The sequence below is a fragment of the Sus scrofa genome, chromosome 13 (assembly GCF_000003025.6).
Source record: "Sus scrofa isolate TJ Tabasco breed Duroc chromosome 13, Sscrofa11.1, whole genome shotgun sequence".
NCBI classification, from domain to species: domain Eukaryota; kingdom Metazoa; phylum Chordata; class Mammalia; order Artiodactyla; family Suidae; genus Sus; species Sus scrofa.
The window spans coordinates 75,826,967-75,845,795 of NC_010455.5; the positions used below are offsets into that span (position 1 = coordinate 75,826,967).

Here is an 18,829-nt window from a genome sequence, read left to right on the forward strand (position 1 = left end):
GAAGCTAGGACTCCCCCATTCCTTTTGGAACTACTGTGGCACCTAAATGTGCAGGGCCTCAAAGCACCCAGGGTTTATTTACAAGATCAATCCACTTTCTCTCTACTTTGGAAATGCCTGACCAGACTCCAACCCTCTTCCTGAGGACCCAAGTGTCTAGAGTAGGTGGCTGCTCATTGTTACCTGGGCCTAACCACTAATGGGCAGCTCAGCCTAGCCACACATGGGTGGTTGTCACTGCCCTGGAGGGTACAAGTTAATGATGTTTACTGAGAGTAACTGAAATTGGAGTTCCTGTCATGGATCAGCAGTAAGGAACCCAGCTAGTATCCATGAGAATAACTGGAATTGATGGCTGTTCCGCCCTCTCCTCACTATGGGCTGGAGCATTGCTGAGGGCCTTTTGAGATGCTGCTGGCGAAGTCACGTCCTTTAGGCACAAGAAGAGGGTGGTCACAAGAGGGCTAGTGGGGGCCCCCTCTTCCACATAGCTCCTCATGGGTTCAAGGTCTTTTACTATCTGGAGTAAGTCTTCCTTCCCTCAAGGGCCAGACCGAAATGCAGATATGTACCCCAGAAAGGAGGGAAAAGTTAACCTAGAGCAAGCACTAGTCCTTGGATGGAAGACAAGGAGCACCTATGCTACCCTTGTCCCTGGAGAACTCAGGGCAGATATCCTGAATCGATCCTGGCACTCTTGCTTGCTGAGCTAAGCTCTGGCCACAGTCCTCCTCAAGAGAACACTGTAGGTTGCGTTACCAATCAATCACAGTTGACGGCAGAAATGAAATCCATTTGTCATCCTTGCATTAATCTTTTATCAGAGATTAATTTGTCTGATTGGTCATGGATTTCCAATGACCACAAAGAGGCCAGGGCCCTGAGGGAATAGGCCGCAGAAAGGGGATTTTCATTATCTTGATGGGTCATTGAGGGAATGGTCAACTCAACAAGTCTGGATATTTCAAGGCTCAGTATGATTGAGTGGTTGTGAATGGCTCCATGAGTGAGACCCCTCCAGGCTTGGAATGGCCCTCCTCTTTTCCCTGTTCTGCAATGTCTAGCTAGTTGAAAAGTTTGTGTGTTCTACCCCTTCACAGCACAAAGTTCTGGCAAATTGCTCCCAGTTTGTACATCTTGTTTGCAGATCATCAGGTTTTATCTCCTATTGCATAGACATCAGTTGCTAAATATTCGTATCTCTTGAAATTTCAGGGCATTGCCCTGAACTGTGGGGGCACCCATGCCCTCCTGCTGCCTTTTGTCCCTAAATGACAAGGTTTAAATGTATTGGAACTTAACTATGGATGGACGACTCAGGTGGGATGGTTGAGGGGACAGCCATACATGTGCATACTATGTGCATGTGTGCATATGCTGCGGAGCCGGCCCACCGCAGCCCTCAGCCATATCAGCATGTGTTTGGAAGAGTAGGTGAGATTATGAAGAATTGAAGAACCTCCTGGGAAGAGGGAGTGAGGCAGAAGTTACGCTCTGGAACAAAACCCCTGTCTTTAGAGGAGCTGTGACTGGGATCTGTCCCCAGTTCAGTGTTGGCTGGACACATATAAGACCCAAGATACAGATGAAAGGAGATTTTTCAGTGGAGACCTTGAAAGAGTTTGTTCACAGGAGCACCAGGCGGCAGAGCTTCCCACAGGAAGGGAGGTGGGGGGAGGGGCATACTCTCCTTTCCAACCTCAGTCTTGAGGCTCCAGATGCCACAGCCCCATTTCTTGCTGTGGTGGTGAAGGTGGTACATGGTGAGGATGGCTGTGCCAGGGCCTGGGGTGCTTGGAGATAGCTCTGGAAAAGTAGGGATGGAAAGAAAGACAATGCCTGGTGCTAAACAGTCAGTCATGGGGCACATTCACAAGTGTGTGGCAGGTCTGAGAGCTTTAGACTTTGGAGCCCACAGAGCTAGAGTTGGCTGTTATTTATTACCTGAGTGGCCTCGGTCGAGCCAGCCTCTCTGATTAAGAGTAGTAAGGTATTCAGCATGTCCCCAGCATTGTTGGATTTTGATTGGTGATTAATTGATCACAGAGAAACACATAATAGATACAACTAGTTGGGGTTGGGAGGTCATTTGAACATGGGCTCTTTTCTGTCTGAATTTATGTTTGTTCCACTCCACTGCCCTGGCTTCAGTTTCTTGATTTTTCACCTTTAACATTATCTTTTTTTTTTCTTTTTTTTGGTCTTTTTAGGGCTGTACCCTCAGCATATGGAATTTCTCAAGCTAGGGGTTGAATAGGAGCATGAGATGCCAGCATACAGCACAGCCACAGCAACACCATATCTGAGCCTCATCATTGACTTGCACCACAGCTTGCAGCAACATGAGGTCTTTAACCCACTGAGTGAGGCCTGTAATCGAACCCGACTCCTCATGGATACTAATTGGGTTCGTTACCTCTGAGCCATGATGAGAATTCCTAGTATTATCTATTATCTATTGACTTGTTATTTCATGATTAGGATTCATCCCTTTCTCTCTCTCTCACACACACTTTTACTCCTCAATTTTCCCGATCTGTTTATGCTATAAGATTTGATTAAATAAATATTCAGTGCCTGCCATACTATGACTATAAAAATAATTGACAATTAAGCAACTTATTGTTCTATGATTACATTTTCTTTCTTTAACAACGTATTGTTTATCATTTCTGGGAGGGTTGGGAATGGACTAATTGCCTCACTTTTTAGTTGCTTTGACTTCATGCCTCTATCAATTTCCTGATGCTCTTTTCCAGACCAGCTATTGGCTTCACATTTGCTTGGGGATGTCACATCTGGCTTCCTCCACCCTTTCCATTTTCTCTCCAGGCTTTCCACATACATTCAACTATCAGCCTATGACCTCCCTTCACTCTCATCCCAGCAGTTCCCATGTCCTAAATCTCATTTCTTTCTCTTTCTTAGTTTATTCCCTTGCTTGATGAATCACGATCTCCTGTGACTTCCTGAGAAAGGACCCACTGAGTGTGGAGCCACGGCACTGTCACATCCTCTGCATAAGGGATGCTGAGTCCCAGAGCTGGGCTGCACCTGGGGCTGGGAACAAGTGGATGTCACCTGCGGAGAAAACACCTCCCCAAGGTGATGGGAAAGAGGCTTCTGACAATTTGAAATATTGCCAATCTGTGTAAGTCATACTTTTGAAGATTGTGAATAAAATAATTCTCAAAACTGTGCATGCATCAGAATCACCTAGAGGGCTTGTTAGGTATAATTTGTGGCCCTCTCCCCAGAGTTCCTGATTCAGTAGGTTTGGGTGGGCTTGCAAATTTCCATTTCCAAGAAGTTCCTAGGCGACGCCAGTACTGCTCATCTGGGGACCACGGTATGAAGGAAGAGAGCGAGAGCATGAGGGAAAAGCATTTGAGGTTGATGTCTTTTTAAAATTTATCTAATTCAAAATTATAAGTCAGTATCTAGAAAGAATGTTTAAAATAAATGGCAGGAGAGGTGGTAAGAAATAAACTTGGGAGTTTGAATCAGGAGACCATGTTTAATCAAAGTGGAGTGATAAAGGGAGAACAATAATTAGGAAGATGCATGTGAAATTAGAAATAGGAAGGTGAATGTAATGCCCTCCAAGTAGGGAACTCCCCCAACCCAAATGAGGGGCAAAAAGAGGGAAAAAAGACACAAGTGGGTATAGGCAAGAAAACAAAAATTGTTCAAATAAAGAAGGCACAGATGCAGAGTAATTATTATGAATAAGGGAAGCCTAATAATAAATAGCAAAACTATTAGAATATTTGTCAGAATAAATTAAGGAGTTCCCGTTGTGGCTCAGCAGGTTAAGAACCTAAAATACTGTCTGTGAGGATGCGGGTTTGATCCCTGACCTTGCTTAGTGGGTTAAGGATCCAGCATTGCCTCAAGCTGAGGGGTAGGTCACATAGGTGGCTTGGATCCAGTGTTGTTGTGGCTGTGGTGCAGACTGCAGCTGCAGCTCTGATTCCACCCTAGCCCGGGAACTTCTACATGCCTCAGGTGCAGCCTTAAAAAAAAGTATAAATTAAAATGCATGGAATGGGGGATTTTTATATAAGAAAAAGTTATATTGTGATGGAAATGAGCAAATATACATGAGAGGGAAATGTGTATAGAGAGCCCTCATGTGCCCATCACTCCCTGTCCAGCTGTGAGGACGACTATGTCATTCCCCCTCCACGTGAGCCTGAGCTCCTCTGCGGCCCCTCTGGTGTGAACTCAGGGGAGGCAGATGCTGTATAGCATAGGTGAGGGAGTGTTCTGGGCAGCGGTGGGGGATGCGGTGAGAGGTTGGCTGCTCAGGAATTCAGCAGCATCACAGCTCTCAATCCTGAATTTTCTCCCTTATTAATCAGAGCCATCAGTGGTGACTCACACTTGCTCAGCCCCAGAAGTTTCCCCTTCTCCTGGTTTACACGCAGAACAAGGGTGATTCTGGGATTGTCTGCTCCACGTACGCAGACACGGAGCAGAGCTGCCCATGTGCATATTCAGGGTTGGGGCTGATGCCAGGAGAGCTGGGCAGCCAGGAAAGGGGGTTCTCTCTCCCTGGGAGGGGTGGACCTTGGCCACGTAAAGAGGTCCTGGTACAGCATCCTACAGAGAGCCCTATGGGGGAGGGGTGGGAGGACTGCTCACAAAGGATGCTCTGCAAACTTCCTCTTTACAAAAATGTCTATGTCTCCCAATCCTCTGATCACACCAGGGTCCTTTGTTCAAGAGTCCTCCTCCTGTGACTAGATATAATCCCAGCAATTTATCGTCATCTTTATATTTAATTAAATCGCTGTCCCCTATTTAATATTTTCAATTAAGTTCCTAAGCAGATCTTATAGATCTAAGTTTTATATTGTAGGTTCTTTCAAAGGCTTTGTCATGGGAGCTTTTTTTTATTACTATTAATCCCCTATAATAAATAACATCAACTCCAATAATGCTACACTAGATACTTTATCCCAACTTCTGCCTCCTTCCACATTTATTATTGACTCAATTTATGTTCCTTTAAATCGGTTTCAGTCTGGGTGGCAATACTCTCATTTACTGACCGATCAATTCAGATTTGTTTTATAAGATTCCATTAATTACTGTGTCCAATTCCTTTGCAGTGCCTGCAACCCTTCAATCCCTTTGAATTCCCCTCATCTCCCTGGCTGTGTATTTTCATGGCAATGATGTCCTCAGGTAAGGCTGGTGGGCCCGCTTATGTTTTTATTGTCAGATGTCTTCAGCCTTACTCGTGGCAAGGAGCAGGTAGCTGAGTGGCAGGTGGCCTGGTCCCTTCTGATACCCTAGTCCCCTAGGTCTGGCCCCTTCCCTGGTGAATACTCTGAAAAACCTGCAAGGAAGAGGATCTGAGGTTCAGGGGGGGATCAGTTTCTGAATGGCGGCTCTCGGGACTCATGTGCCAACTTCTTTTGTGATAGCAGGGCTTCCCTAGGAACAGGCCAGTGTGTGTCCATGCAGCCCCCAGTCCTGCAGAGTGTTTGGGCGCATAGGAAGGAGCCGCCTTCTCCCACATTCCAGGGGTGTCAAGGACACCTGTGCTCTGGCGAATTGCTTCCTTTTCCTTAATCCGAACCCCTCTCCTGGCACCATCTTCAGAACCATGAGCAACTGACCCCAGTTGCTGCAGCCTCCATCATTCAGAAAGAGTTATTCCATGTTGCTTGACGGCTCAGTCAGTTTACAGCCTTTCAGCCTGTTGCTTCATTATATGGAGAACATGAGGCTGGGTACCCAAATCTTCTCTGAGATACTCAGGTGCCAGAGGAGGGATATGAATGACACATGCTGGGTGTGGGTTAGGTGAGTACCGTTTTCCAAAGGTGCTGTCTGCAGATCTACTCAAGGCAGCCTGCCAGGCTGTGACTTCCCTGCAGGCCATGGGGATTTGGGAAGGCAATGAGATTTAGTTAAAGGCTGGCATATCATCTGGAGAAAAACAGGAGCTGGTGGAATGATTTTCCTCTTCCAGGACTCAAGATTGGACAGTGAAAGGAAAGAGGGTTGGTGGAATATGAAAGTCCAAAGACATGGCCAGTGGTAAATCAGGTAAATACTGGCAGAGTGCTGGGTGAGGCTGGGTGAACTGCTGCTGCGGAAGTTTGGGGCCACCCTGACTGTGGGGACTTAGGGGGTTTCCAGCTTCTGTGGAGCCTACTTACTGGCAGTGACTTCTGTCCCACACCTCCCCACCAAGCAGTGCCATATCCTCACAGTGTCAGCCCTGCTACACACACACACACACACACACACACACACACACACACACCTCTTTACTTAGCTTGAGCGACCTTTTTTTCCTTGCAAAACAAAACACTTCTCCTTGAATAAGGGGTGACTTGCTGAAGAGTCCAATCTATAGGAGACATGATGATGCTCTTTTGGAGGCTCCTTCCAATGTATCCTTGGAAAGAGTGTCTTCATAGGGCAAAGACAGAAGACCAAGGCCAGTGGCCAAGAATGAGTATACATCCAGGCCACAAGGTTGGTTTAGGAGGGAAGACAAAAGGAAGTAAGTCTGTTTCCAAAAGAGCCTGCGAAAATCTGTGCAATATGAATTAGGAGGCTTCCTTATGATGAAAGGTATTTTGAGGCAGAAATGAGTGCCTGAGAGTAAGAATGACTGCGGTGGAGAACCGCTGTCCTTAGAAGACAGGTGACCATCCAAGAGTTGACTTCCTTCCTCTGCCCCCTACTGGGCAGGGGTGGTGGGGGTCATTCAGCCTCTGCTTGGATGTCTCTAGAGGTGAAGAGCTCTCTCCTTCCATCCTTCCCAAAGGAGCTTCTTTAATCTGTGGGCAGTTTGTGGAAATCTGCTGGTTTTCCTGACAAACTTCTATACTTTCTTCTTCAGGAGGAAGTACCCGGGCTATTTTTCCTCTGAAGAACCACCCCTTCTCTAGTCCTTGTGGTTTGGGCAGGACCAACCCCTGCTCTCAGCATTAGTGCTTGGCATGTGATCCAAGCCTGGTGAATCATCCCATTTCACACTATGGCCTTAACGATGGGTTCAGAAATGAGCATGTGACTTAAGCCGTTCAATGAAAGTCAGCCCTGAGAGTTCTGCTGCAGCCCCATTCCTTCTCTTGGATGTTAAGTTGATAGGATCTAAGTCTGGTGCTTCTAGTTCCCATTTTGCCACCACTGAAAGAGAGTATGTCCCAACATAGAAAAAACAGTGTGCAGTAGTGGAGTGCCTGAAACCTATTTCTGGACTATTATGTGAAAAATAAAATTTCCTGCCAATTTGTGCTTGGTTTCTGAACCCTGAATGATATAGGAATATTTTAATTGTTAGAATTTTATAACCTTTTAAATTTATGGGAGTGTCTTCCCTAAAATCTTCCTTTATTAATCTTTGTTCTGCCCTCTATATCACTTAGAAAACATCATTTTCTCTTTTAAAATAGCCTTTATTGAAAGATGTTATAACTTGCCTGAATCTTTACTTTTGGAGTTTATTTATTTATTTATTTTGTTTTTAGGGCCGCACCCATGGCATATGGAGGTTCTCAGGCTAGGGGCACAATCAGAGCTACAGCTGCCAGCACACACCACAACCACAGCAACATCAGATCTGGGCCACGTCTTCGATCTACACCAGAGCTCACGGCAACGCCAGATCCTTAACCCACTGAGCGAGACCAGGGATTGAACCCGAAACCTCATGGTTCCTAGTCAGATTTGTTTTCTGCTGCACCACTACAGGAACTCCTACTTCTGGAGTATAAACCTCACCAATCTTTATCTATTTTTCTTATGACAAGATTTCTAATCCCCTCACCATGCAGGTTATCTTTCTCTAGACAAACTCTGGCTTCTAGACCAACTATGGCTTTCTAATGTTTCTTTTATTTATTTATTTATTTTGTTTTTTAGGGGCGCATCTGTGGCATATGAACGTTCCTGGGCGAGGGGTCGAACTGGAGCTATAGCTCTGGACTACAAGGCCGGATCCAAAGCTGCAACTGCAACCTACATCAGAGATTGAGGCAACATCAGATCCTTAACCCGCTGAGCGAGGCCAGGGATCAAATCCACCTCCTCGTGGATACTACTTGGATTCTTAACCTGCTGAGCCACCATGGGAACTCCTTTTAATGTTCCTTTTAAGTGTGGCTCTTACATCTGAACCTGGAATTCCAGAGGTGGTCTGATCAGATCAGAGTACACAAGACTATCCATTCCTTATTAGGATGGACTCCCTAATTCAATAAATTCAGTTTAAGACTCCATTCAGAGTTTCAGTGGCTGGGGTGAGTTCTTGATACATTGAGGTGATGGTTATAAAGCCCCTGAATGGTTTTTTTTTTTTTTTTAACCACAATTGATGAGAAGCCAGGCCTAATCCACTATTCACTTAACCGCTAATTATGAATTCTGCTGTCACACAAACTATCCTGGCTTTCCTCGTTTACTAGCTGTCTAGCCCTGAGAAAACTATTTAAATGTCTTAGGATTTTGCTCTTCTAGGTGTATTGCAGGCAGATTTTAGAAACACTGAATCATAAGTTCTTTCCCAGACCTACGAGTTAGAACCTGATTTTATTTTAATAAATCCCCAGAGGAACTGCATGCACATTAAAGTAAAAGAAGCACTTTTCTAGGGTAGAGTTTTCTTATTCACCTGTTCAGTCAACTTTTTCTAAAAGAGTTTATTGTGATGATATTATATATCATATAAGTCACCCATCTCAGTGTTTAATCCTCTGTTTTTTTAGTATATTCACAGGATTGTATAACCATTACCACAACATAATTTTAGACAGATTTTGTCCCCCCTTAATAATAAAAAAAAAAACTAAACGTATTAACAATAGTTTGCATTCCCCGCCTACTCCCAAGCCCTAGACCTGAGCAATTCCTAACTTTCTTTCTGTACATGTATTTGCTTATTCTGGACATTTCCTATAAATGGAATCACGCAATGTGTGGTCTTTTGTGTCTGGCTTCTTTCACTTAGCATAATGCTTTGAAGCTTGATCAAGTAGCATGTATCAGTACTTCATTCATTTTTTTTGTCTTCATTCATTTTTATTGTCAAATAATATTCCATTGTATGGATGTACCAGCTTTGTGTATCCTTTCATCAACTGATGGACATTTGGGTTGTTCTCACTTTTTAGCTCTCATGACTAGTGCTGCTGTGAACATCTGTGTAAAAGTGTTTGTGTGGATACAAGTTTTCATTTCACTTCGTCATACGCCTCGTAGTGGAATTGCTGGGCTATATGATGACTCTACATTTTACCTTTTGAGAAACTGCCAAACTGTTTTCCAAAACGTCACTATTATACTTTCTCACCAGCAATGTATGAGAGTTCCACTTTCTTCAATTCCTCACAAATTACCTTTTTTAATGATATTTCTTAGTAGGTAATTCCACACAAATTGCCTTGTTTTATGATGCCTTCTTAGTAGATTTGAAGTAGTTTCTGGTAATATTTTTGAATTGCCTATCTCTAGTGACTAATGATTTTGAGCATCTTTTCATGTAACTGTTGGCCATGTATCTCCTATGGGGAGATGTCTATTCAAATCCTTGCACGTGTTCAAATTGGGCTATTTTTTTATTATTGAGTTCTAAGTATTGTTTATTATAGATACAAATCTCATATCAGATATGATTTGAAAATGGTTTATCCCATTCTGTGTCTTTTTTTAAAGCTTTCTTGATAATGTCTTTAAAAGGACAAAAGTTTTTAATTTTGCTGAAGTTCAACCTGTCTATTTTCTCTTTTGCTGTTCATGCTTTTGGTGTCATATCTCAGAGTCTGTTGCCAAATCTGAAGTCATGAAGATTTACTCTTATGCTTTGCGTTTTATGGTTTTTGTTCATACATTTAAGTCTATGACCCAATTTTCTGTCTGTGGAGTGAGGTAGGGGTCCATCTTCATTCTTTGGTATGTGAGTATTCAGTTGTCCTATCACCATTTGCTGAAGAGAGTCTTCTTTCCCCATTGAGTGGACTTGGCAGCCTCGTTAAAAAATCAATCAATCATAATGCAAGAGTTTATTTCTGGACTCTCAATCCTATTCCATTGATTTATATATCAGTCATTATGCCAGTACTCCAGAATATTGATTACTGTAGCATTGACATAAGTTTTCAAATTGGGAAGAGTGATTCTTTCAACTTTGTTCTTTGTTTTTAAGATTATTTGGACTATTCTGGACTTCTTAAATTTCTACATGAATTTTAGGATCAGCTCTTCAATTTCTGCAGAAACTGGCAGCTGACATTTTAATAGGGATCGCATTGAATCCGTAGATTAATTAGAAGACTATCGACATCTTAACACTATTAAGTCTCCCAAAAAATGAACATGGTATGTCTTCCCATTTATTTAGTTCTTCCTCATTTTCTTTCAACAACTCTTGTATGTCTTTTGTTAAATTTATACCCAAATATTTATTCTTTTTGATTATATCATATATGGAATTATTTTCTTAATTCCAATTTTAAAGCATTCAATTTTGAATTGCTGGTGTATAAAAATACAGTCAATTTTGGTATGTTGATACTGTATTCTGCCACATTGCTAAACTCATTTATTAGTTCTAACAGTGTTTTAGTGGATTCTTTAACATTTCTATAAATGAGACCATGCATCTGAAAATAGAGTTTTAGTTTTTCCCTTCCAATCTTGATGCCTTTTATTTCTTTCTATGACTTAATTGTCCTGAGTAGAACCTTCTGTACATGTTTTTAAAAAGTCATGAGAATGGGCACACCTATGTTGTTCCTAATCTTAGGGAAAAGTGTTTAGTCTTTCACCATTTAGTATGATGATAGTTGTGAGCTTTTCAGAGATGCTCTTTGGCAGATAGGGGAAGTCCCCTTCTGTTCTTAGCTTGTTGAGCACTTTTATCATGAAATGGTATTGATTTTTGTCAAATGCTTTTTCTGCATTTGTTGACCTGATCTTATGGTTTCTGACTTTTATTCCATCAATATGGTGTATTATATTAATTGATTTTCAGAAGGTAAAGCAACTTCACATTCTTGGGACAATGTATTTTTTCATGGCATGTAATTCTTTTCATATGTTGCTGGTTTAAGTTTGCTAGTATTTTTTTGAGTATTTTTGTATCTTTAATCATGAAAAATTTGTGGATAGTATTGACTCTTCTTTAATATCCAGCTGCATTCATCAGTGAATCTTTCTGGGCCTGTGCTGCTTATCTTTAGTGGAAATTTTTAAATTACTAGGTTGATCTTTTTACTTGCTATAGGCCTATTCAGGCTTTTTATTTCTTCTTGCATCAGTTCTGGTAATTTGTGTCTTTAAATAAATTTGTCTTTTTCACTTACGTTATCTAATTTGTCAGGGTAAAGTTGTTTACAGTGTTCACTTATGATAATTTTTATTTCTGTAAAGCTAGCAGTAAGGTCCTCTCAATCGTTTTTTTTTTCTTTTTCTTTTCTTTTTTGCTTTTTAGGACCGCACCTGCAGCACAGGGAAGTTCCCAGGCTGGGGTACAATCAGAGCTACAGCTGTAGGCTATAGCAATGCAGGATCTGAGCCGTATCTGTGACCTACGCCACAGCTCACGGCAATGCTGGATCCTTAATACACTGAGCAAGGCCAGGGATAGAACTGGCAACCTCATGGTTCCTGGTCAGATACGTTTCCATGTACCATGATGGGTACTCCTCATTCTTGATTTTAATGACTAGTTTTCCCCCTGTTTTTCTTGATCAGTCTAGCTAAAGCTTTGTCAATTTTGCTGATCTTTTTGAAGAACCAATTTGGTTTTGTTGATTCTCTCTATTGTTTTTCTATTCTCTGTTTAATTTCCACATCATTTTTTATTTCCTTCCTTCTGCTTAATTAGGTATAGTTTGTTCTTTTTCTTCTAGGATATAGTTTTTTAAATTAAAAAAAAAAAGATTATTTTTTGCTCCAAAGCGTTGTTGCAAGGTTTAAATAAAGCAAGTGCCTGGCATGTATTAGGTGTTCAATAAATGTTAGCTCCTTTTTAAATTTATTCATCCTTGTTGTTTGGGGGCCATAAATCCAGCCTGCTAATACCAATTTGAATTTTGCAATTGCCGTCAAAGCATATTAGTCATGCTACTCAGCTGTATGTCACCTGCAAATCTGATAAAACATGGTTCTAATACCTACATCCAAGATGGGGATGAAAACAGTGGAACAGAGGAGAAGCTAATGGTATGCCACTTCAAACCTCTTCCAGATGGACATCAATCCATTAGTCAATGTTCTTTGGGCACAGTGGTTCAGCAATAAATCTACCCAGCTGTCCACATGGCCCCTGCCAAATGCCCTGCTAAAGCTGTGTTGTCTGCGGCACTCCCCAATTCTCTCCTCTCTGCAGTGGGCTGCTGGTCTTGCCCATCTGTCATCTGTGCTCCTTCCTAGCTGTGGTGGATTGAATTATTGGCTCCAGCCACCCCTCCCTGCATTCACACTCTTGCCATAGCCTTAGGAGTGGAGGACCCTTTATGTCCTGCAATTTGATTTTGGCCAATGGCTTGTGGATGAAAGCCATCATGTGCCAGTTCCAAGCCTAAGTCTTAAGAGGTTTCACGTGTTTCTGCTCTCATCTTGTACCTCTGCCATCACCTTGGGAAGAGCATGCCTAGACCAGTCCTCTAGTTCAAGAGAATGAGAAATGTGTGGAACAAACCTAGGCCCTTCATCCTCCAGTAGGAAGCAGAGCCTCTCCAGCCAACCCACAGATCCATGAGAATAAATGATGGTTGTTTCAAGCCATAGGGCTTTCAGGTGGACAGTTATACAACACTGGAACAATGCACTAAATAAGACCCATTTTAAAGCTGTGCATGTGGTATGTCACCAGCCTAAGGAGGGACAATGGTAGTGCCACCTTAAAGCTGAGTCTCTGCTCTGAGTCTCAGTGGAAAGAATTTTGGGCTGAGGATGGCTCAGGAGTCTAATCTTGGCCCCACCACCATCGGGCAGTTCTCACTTCTCTCAACATACGGGCCTCCCACGAGCAGAGCAGTCCCCAGCCATTTTCCTGTGGTGGGACATCTGGTGGGCCAGGCCATCTGTAAGATGTTTTCCTCCACAAGATCCAGATTTTGATAAAACTCCCAAAGCTTGTTTTGGAAAACTAAGTCACTTCAGTCATTGAAAGGACCACAGCAACTAGCGGTAAGGCAATCAAGGGCACTCGTGCAGGTCCCAGGGGCTGTGGGTGATGTGAAAGTCCAGCAGGCCTACAGGGTACTTAACTGCTTTCTTTTCATTCAGGAAAGCAGGGGAATGAGATTGTTATCATCCACCAGAGGCCAATTCCCCGCAAGTATGTGAAGCTTTGACTTTGGCCCCTCGCTTTCGAGGTTGCTTTCAAGAATCCTGGGAGGGGCCTTTAGAGTGTGTGCATGCAGTTCTAGGTTTTGTAACGTTTGCAAAGCTGAGGGGTTTGAATGGTAATATTCCCACCACTGTCACTGTCTATTTTCTCTTCTGCTCTGTCAAGATTCTCTTTGCGTCACTGGTGGCTCTGGAGTGGCCAAGGGCTTTTCTGGTATCTGCTAAGGGAGTTTGAGATGGAATGCATTTAGTTTGGGTTTACTGGGATGTACTTCTGTGGTTAAATCATTGCTGGCCATGCTGGTATAGGAATGGCTTCCAAGAATGTGCCTACTGCCGTTCTACAAACTCTCTCAGCATCATGACATGAATGCACTCGAGGTATTCAGCTCCTAAAATATGTGGGTGACGCAGCACACATAAGGCTTGAAATGTACAGAGGCTACAGCAGGATAATCTTCTGATTACTAGGCCTATAAAATTGTAAGCAATGGGGTCAATTCTCAGCGATGCCCAGTCAAAGCAGAAGTCCACTGATGCAAGAATATACTCAGTTAAAGGTAGAACAGACAATTATAATTATACTATATATCCATTTTCCTTTTTCAATGAGAATCATGTAAAACAGAATTGATTAGAATTCCTATGTTACAGGCACAGGACTATAGCAGTGTTTCAAACTGTAGTAAATTGCAGCAGCTCGTATGTGAAAGAAGCTTCATTAAAGTTTTCTTAAATTTGACAGCAATCCTGAAAATTCATGTGACATTACCAATAATGAGAGGTGAAGCTATAAGAAACCTGTTTTTTTTTTTTTTTGCCACACCCACGCCACATGGCATTTCCTAGGCCAGGGATTAAACCTGTGCCACAGCAGTGAAAACACTGGATCCTTAACCCACTGAGCCACCAGGGAACTCTGAAACTTTTCTAAACTATCAATAGTGTAGACCAAATTTCAACCAGCCAATCTAGGGAAAAGTATGAATTTCTATCTATTCTCTCTAGAGAAAATATTACACAATCATTTTCATACAGAGAGTATGTAGCCAAAAACTATATTAAAAAAGTATTATAGAGATATTATAGAGATACGTCATGCAGTGAAGAATTTTTTTAAATATATTATTTTTCTAGTTTTTGTCTTGTGTGCGTATTGTCATCATTTTATAATTTGTAATTGTCATCACTGATATTTGTCTTTAAATTTGTAATTTTCCATCATCTCTTTTTCCATTCTAAGTAAGTTTTCACTTTCATTTCATTTTTATCTGTAGTTGGTTTTTTTTTTTTTTTTTTTTTCTTAAAATGCGGCCCCTAAATCACATAGGTTTTGGTCACCAAATCTGTTTCCACCCCTACCTGCCAAGGTCACACCCCAAATGCTGGGTGGGCAGTACCCTCACAGGGGAAGTGCTGGGCCCACTCACAGACTCATGGTGTCACTCAAGAGAGTCCTACTCCCAGCTGTAGGGGCAGGGACCCTTAGCTCCCACTGAAGGGTGACACCAGCCCTGGGTTTTCTAAGAGAACCTGATAATATGAATTTTTATGTGAATTCTTTAAAGTTGACGCATTCGTACTATGCAATCAGCTATTTTTCACACTCTCTTGAGATAACTTCACCTTTATCTAATTTGCTTCTTCAAAGTAAACAATCTGTAAGCACCAGAGCTTTAGTGTCGCAGCAATAATTTGCCAGGGGCCTTGTGGTGACACTGCAAGTCGGTCAGGACACTACAGCAGGGACCGGGCCTGGGGAGTCTCTAGGGTCCTGTTGGCTCTGATGCTCTGGCATCTCCCTCCAGCAGGCTCCCTGCCACCTGGCATCGGTACAGATGAGGAAAGACTGAACTGTGGCCGCCAGGACGCTCTCCCGGGCCCAGGCAGGCCAGGGGGCACAGGAGAGCCAGGGCAGCAGAAGCCACATTGGTAGATCCAGGCTGTGTCCTCTGTGGTCCTGAAGGACAGAAGTCTGTGGAAGGGCAGGGGGATTGCAAGAGTTAATGCGATAATGTCCGTTGATTATTTTAAGCCACATGAAGGAAAAATAAATTATAAATAGCAAGGGCCATAGCAGATTCAAAGGGTAAGTGTATTGATAGCCTTTTCCTCTTCCTAAGATTTCTGATGTTTCAAAACAAGATTATTTCGGGAGCGCATCTATTTTAATTCAAAAGATTCTTCTTTAAACACGTTTCAGTGTGAGAGAGCCTGTCTCCTCCTCTTCTCCCTTCACTTTTTCCACGGAAAGGCAAAGCTCTGGTTTCACACACCTCGTGCCGGCCTCCAGCCTTTAAAAACCTTTCTGGGCACCACCCGGCGACCATGCATGTTAGCAAAGACCTGGCTTTGGGTCGGGCTTGACATTCTAATCCCCACAATCCGCCTTGTTTACCACTTGACAGCAGGCTTCATTTTGAAGGAGGTGCTTTGTTACTTCCAGCTCCCAAAGCGAGAGCAACACAGGTACACACACACACACACACACACACACACACACACACACACACACACACACACACAGAGCAAGAATGTTCCCCAGTCTTAGGGACAAGCTAAGCTGCCACTCGCTCCCTGTTCCTCTAGGGCACCAGGCCAGGAGATGCAAAAGCTTGACCCGAGTGCCAATGCTGGTCCATAAAGGGCATTTCTGCTTTTCTGGCCCAGCCCCGGGATCCCAGCCACAGTGGGTCCGGGCCTTGACAAGCTGGTATGTCTTCCCTCGCACGACATAACTTCCCCAGATCCACAGCCCCAGCCTCCAGAGCCAGATGCTGAAGTCAGGCCGGCGGCTCAGATTCCAGGGGCTCCTGTTGCTGTCACCAGGATTAGCACAGGGACCGGGAGGCCGGAGCACGGGGGTGCGTGGCCTTCTCCTCTTCCAGCCTGGCTGCAGTTCTGTCTTTGCAAGCACTTATTTTTTAAAAACGACTTTTGCTGTCTTGCAGACCTGTGTTCCTCGCACACACGCACTCTCTCTAACCCCTTCCACCCTTCACACCTGTAGTCCTCAGGTTTGGGGCAGCTTCCTTGGACCCTGATTTCTTGAAAATTGGATAAAATGGTTCCAACAGGGGAAATAAAGGTCCTGCCTCCATCTTGAGTTCTACTTGGAATATGAAGCCCCGTCTGCAGAGGCGAGGCGGTGGGATTTCTTGCTTCCAGCCTGGCAAAGAAGCTGCCATTGATTGGGGAGGGAGGGGAATAAACCCATCTTCCCTCTCAACAAGAACGACTATTTCATGAAGGTGAGTTAAGATTGAACAGTGTTAATGTTGTCGAATTATGAGTTTAAGGTGGGTGATCAGCTAGCAAACACCAGAAATGAGTTGTTTCTGTGCTCAGTAACTGCAAATGGGTGATTTTCCATCTCCTGCAGATCTGGATGACTTTGACGGGGCCTTGGCCATTTATTTGGCCCCAGTGTGGGGCTGTGCTATTTCACCGATCTCCATGGAGTTGATGCAGGTAGGTTGAAGAAGGACAAAGGCCACATTTTACGTAAAGGAAGAGTCACTGAATGTGAAGAAACGACAGAGGGCAGGATTCTAAACTGTTATAAATAAACTCCTTATTGTGAAGTCAATCCGTGTACTTCTTAAATAGAAATACTCATATGGCAGCTTAAAAATTCTTTGGCTATTTATGGGGAAAATGCTGTGATGTCTAGGATTTGCCTAAAATACTCCAGGAAAAAAAAGATGTTTTTAAAATGTCTGTATGTGTGTTGGGGAAAGAAACGTATAAACAGATAAAATTGTCCAAGTGTTTGGAATTGTTGAAGTTGGGTGATGGGGACCTGGGGGTGTGTTGTACTAGTCTCTCTACCGTCTATTGGAACTTTTATGCCATGTAAATCTCCTCTAAACCTCCAAAACATTCCCTGGAGACCATTAGGTAAATTATGAAGCAAGAGACAAGCAGAGAGATTCACAATTTAAAGAGAGAAGACCTAGAAACACATGAAGGCCCAAGTAGATAGATGGACAAAATGTATAACTAAGTACATAACCAGGTGACTGGTTAAAAAAAAAATTCACGTCTAATAAAATTTGAAAACCTGTTCAAACTCACTAAAACAAAGACATGTGAATGCAAGCAATAGCAGGCCTTTTCTCTTCCCATGCACCGAGCAAAGATTTCAGGCATAGGAGCTCCTCATTTCAGGGAGTGTCAGTACCCGGCCTCCTGTGGCAGCTGCCGAGAGTGCACCCTGGGACAACTTTTTGGAAAGCAAATTAGCAGTGTAACTTCAACAACCTTAAATTTTTTCCTAGCCCTTGAGCCAGTAATTCCACTTCTAGGAATTTTGCCTAAGGAAACAAGTAAAGACTGCACAGTGACTTGTGATTCATGCGTATGGATGACTGTGCTCGCATTATTTAGAGGAGTAAAAACAATTAGAAATTATTGACAACACCCAACAATTATTGACAACTTGGATAATTTTGGATAATTAATTTGTGCATTTACTCAACAGGTATTTACCAAGATGCCTCTACGAGTCACACACAAGGGACACCAAGGTGGACAAGACACAGTCCCTCTCCTCAGGGAGTTGATAAGGCCATGGGAACATAGACAAGTAAACAGGTGATAAAGGCCATTATATAATGGAGTATACTGCAGATCTTAAAAACACAAGTTGCAAAGGGTACCTTTGCTTTAAGATAAATGCAGGATAAAAATTGTATATACTGCTCTATGTAAAAACATTTAAATAAAAATATAAATATTGATAAATAATATGCACGACATCAACAGATTTACCTCTGAGCATTGGGATAATGCATGATTATTTGGTCCTTACACTTTTCTCTAATTTGCAAAATTTTCCCTGTCAAAATGCATATTTTTATAATGAGAAAAATAACCTTGGAATTCCTGTTGTGGCTCAGCAGTAACGAACCCAACTAGTATCCATGAGGATGCAAGTTTGATCCCCGGCCTTGCTCAGGGGATTAAGAATCCAGGGTTGCCGTGAGCTGTGGTGTAGGTGGCAGATGTGGCTCAGATCCCATATTGCTGTGGCTGTGGCTGTGGCGTAGGCTGGCAGCTACAGCTCCGATTCGACCCCTAGCCTGGAACTTCCATATGCCTTGGGTGCAGCCCTAAAAAAGATGAAAAGAAAAGAAAAGAAAAATAACCTTAAAAAGGTAAGTGAATGCCTATTATATGCCACGTAGATTTCTGGCACTACACACACACAAAGCACACAAGCATACTACTATACATAGTCTCATTTAATTCACAACTTTCTTTCTTTCTTTCTTTCTTTCTTTCTTTCTTTCTTTCTTTCTTTCTTTCTTTCTTTCTTTCTTTCTTCCTTCCTTCCTTCCTTCCTTCCTTCTTTTCTTTCTTCCTTCCTTTCTTTCTTTCTTTCTCTCTCTCTCTCTCGCTCTTTCTCTCTTTTTCTTTCTTCCTTGGTCTTTTTATCTTTTCCAGGGCCGCACCCATGGCATATGGAGGTTCCAGGCTGGGGGTCTAATCAGAGTTGTAGCCG

At 42.8% G+C, this 18,829-nt stretch overlaps 1 long non-coding RNA gene across 1 annotated transcript; it reads left to right on the forward strand.

Annotated features, from left to right (window-relative positions):
- LOC102158612 lies at positions 16,256-18,083 on the forward strand. Its single transcript, XR_306941.3, has 3 exons — positions 16,256-16,574; positions 16,706-16,794; positions 17,807-18,083. It is a non-coding gene; the product is annotated as an uncharacterized LOC102158612 (long non-coding RNA).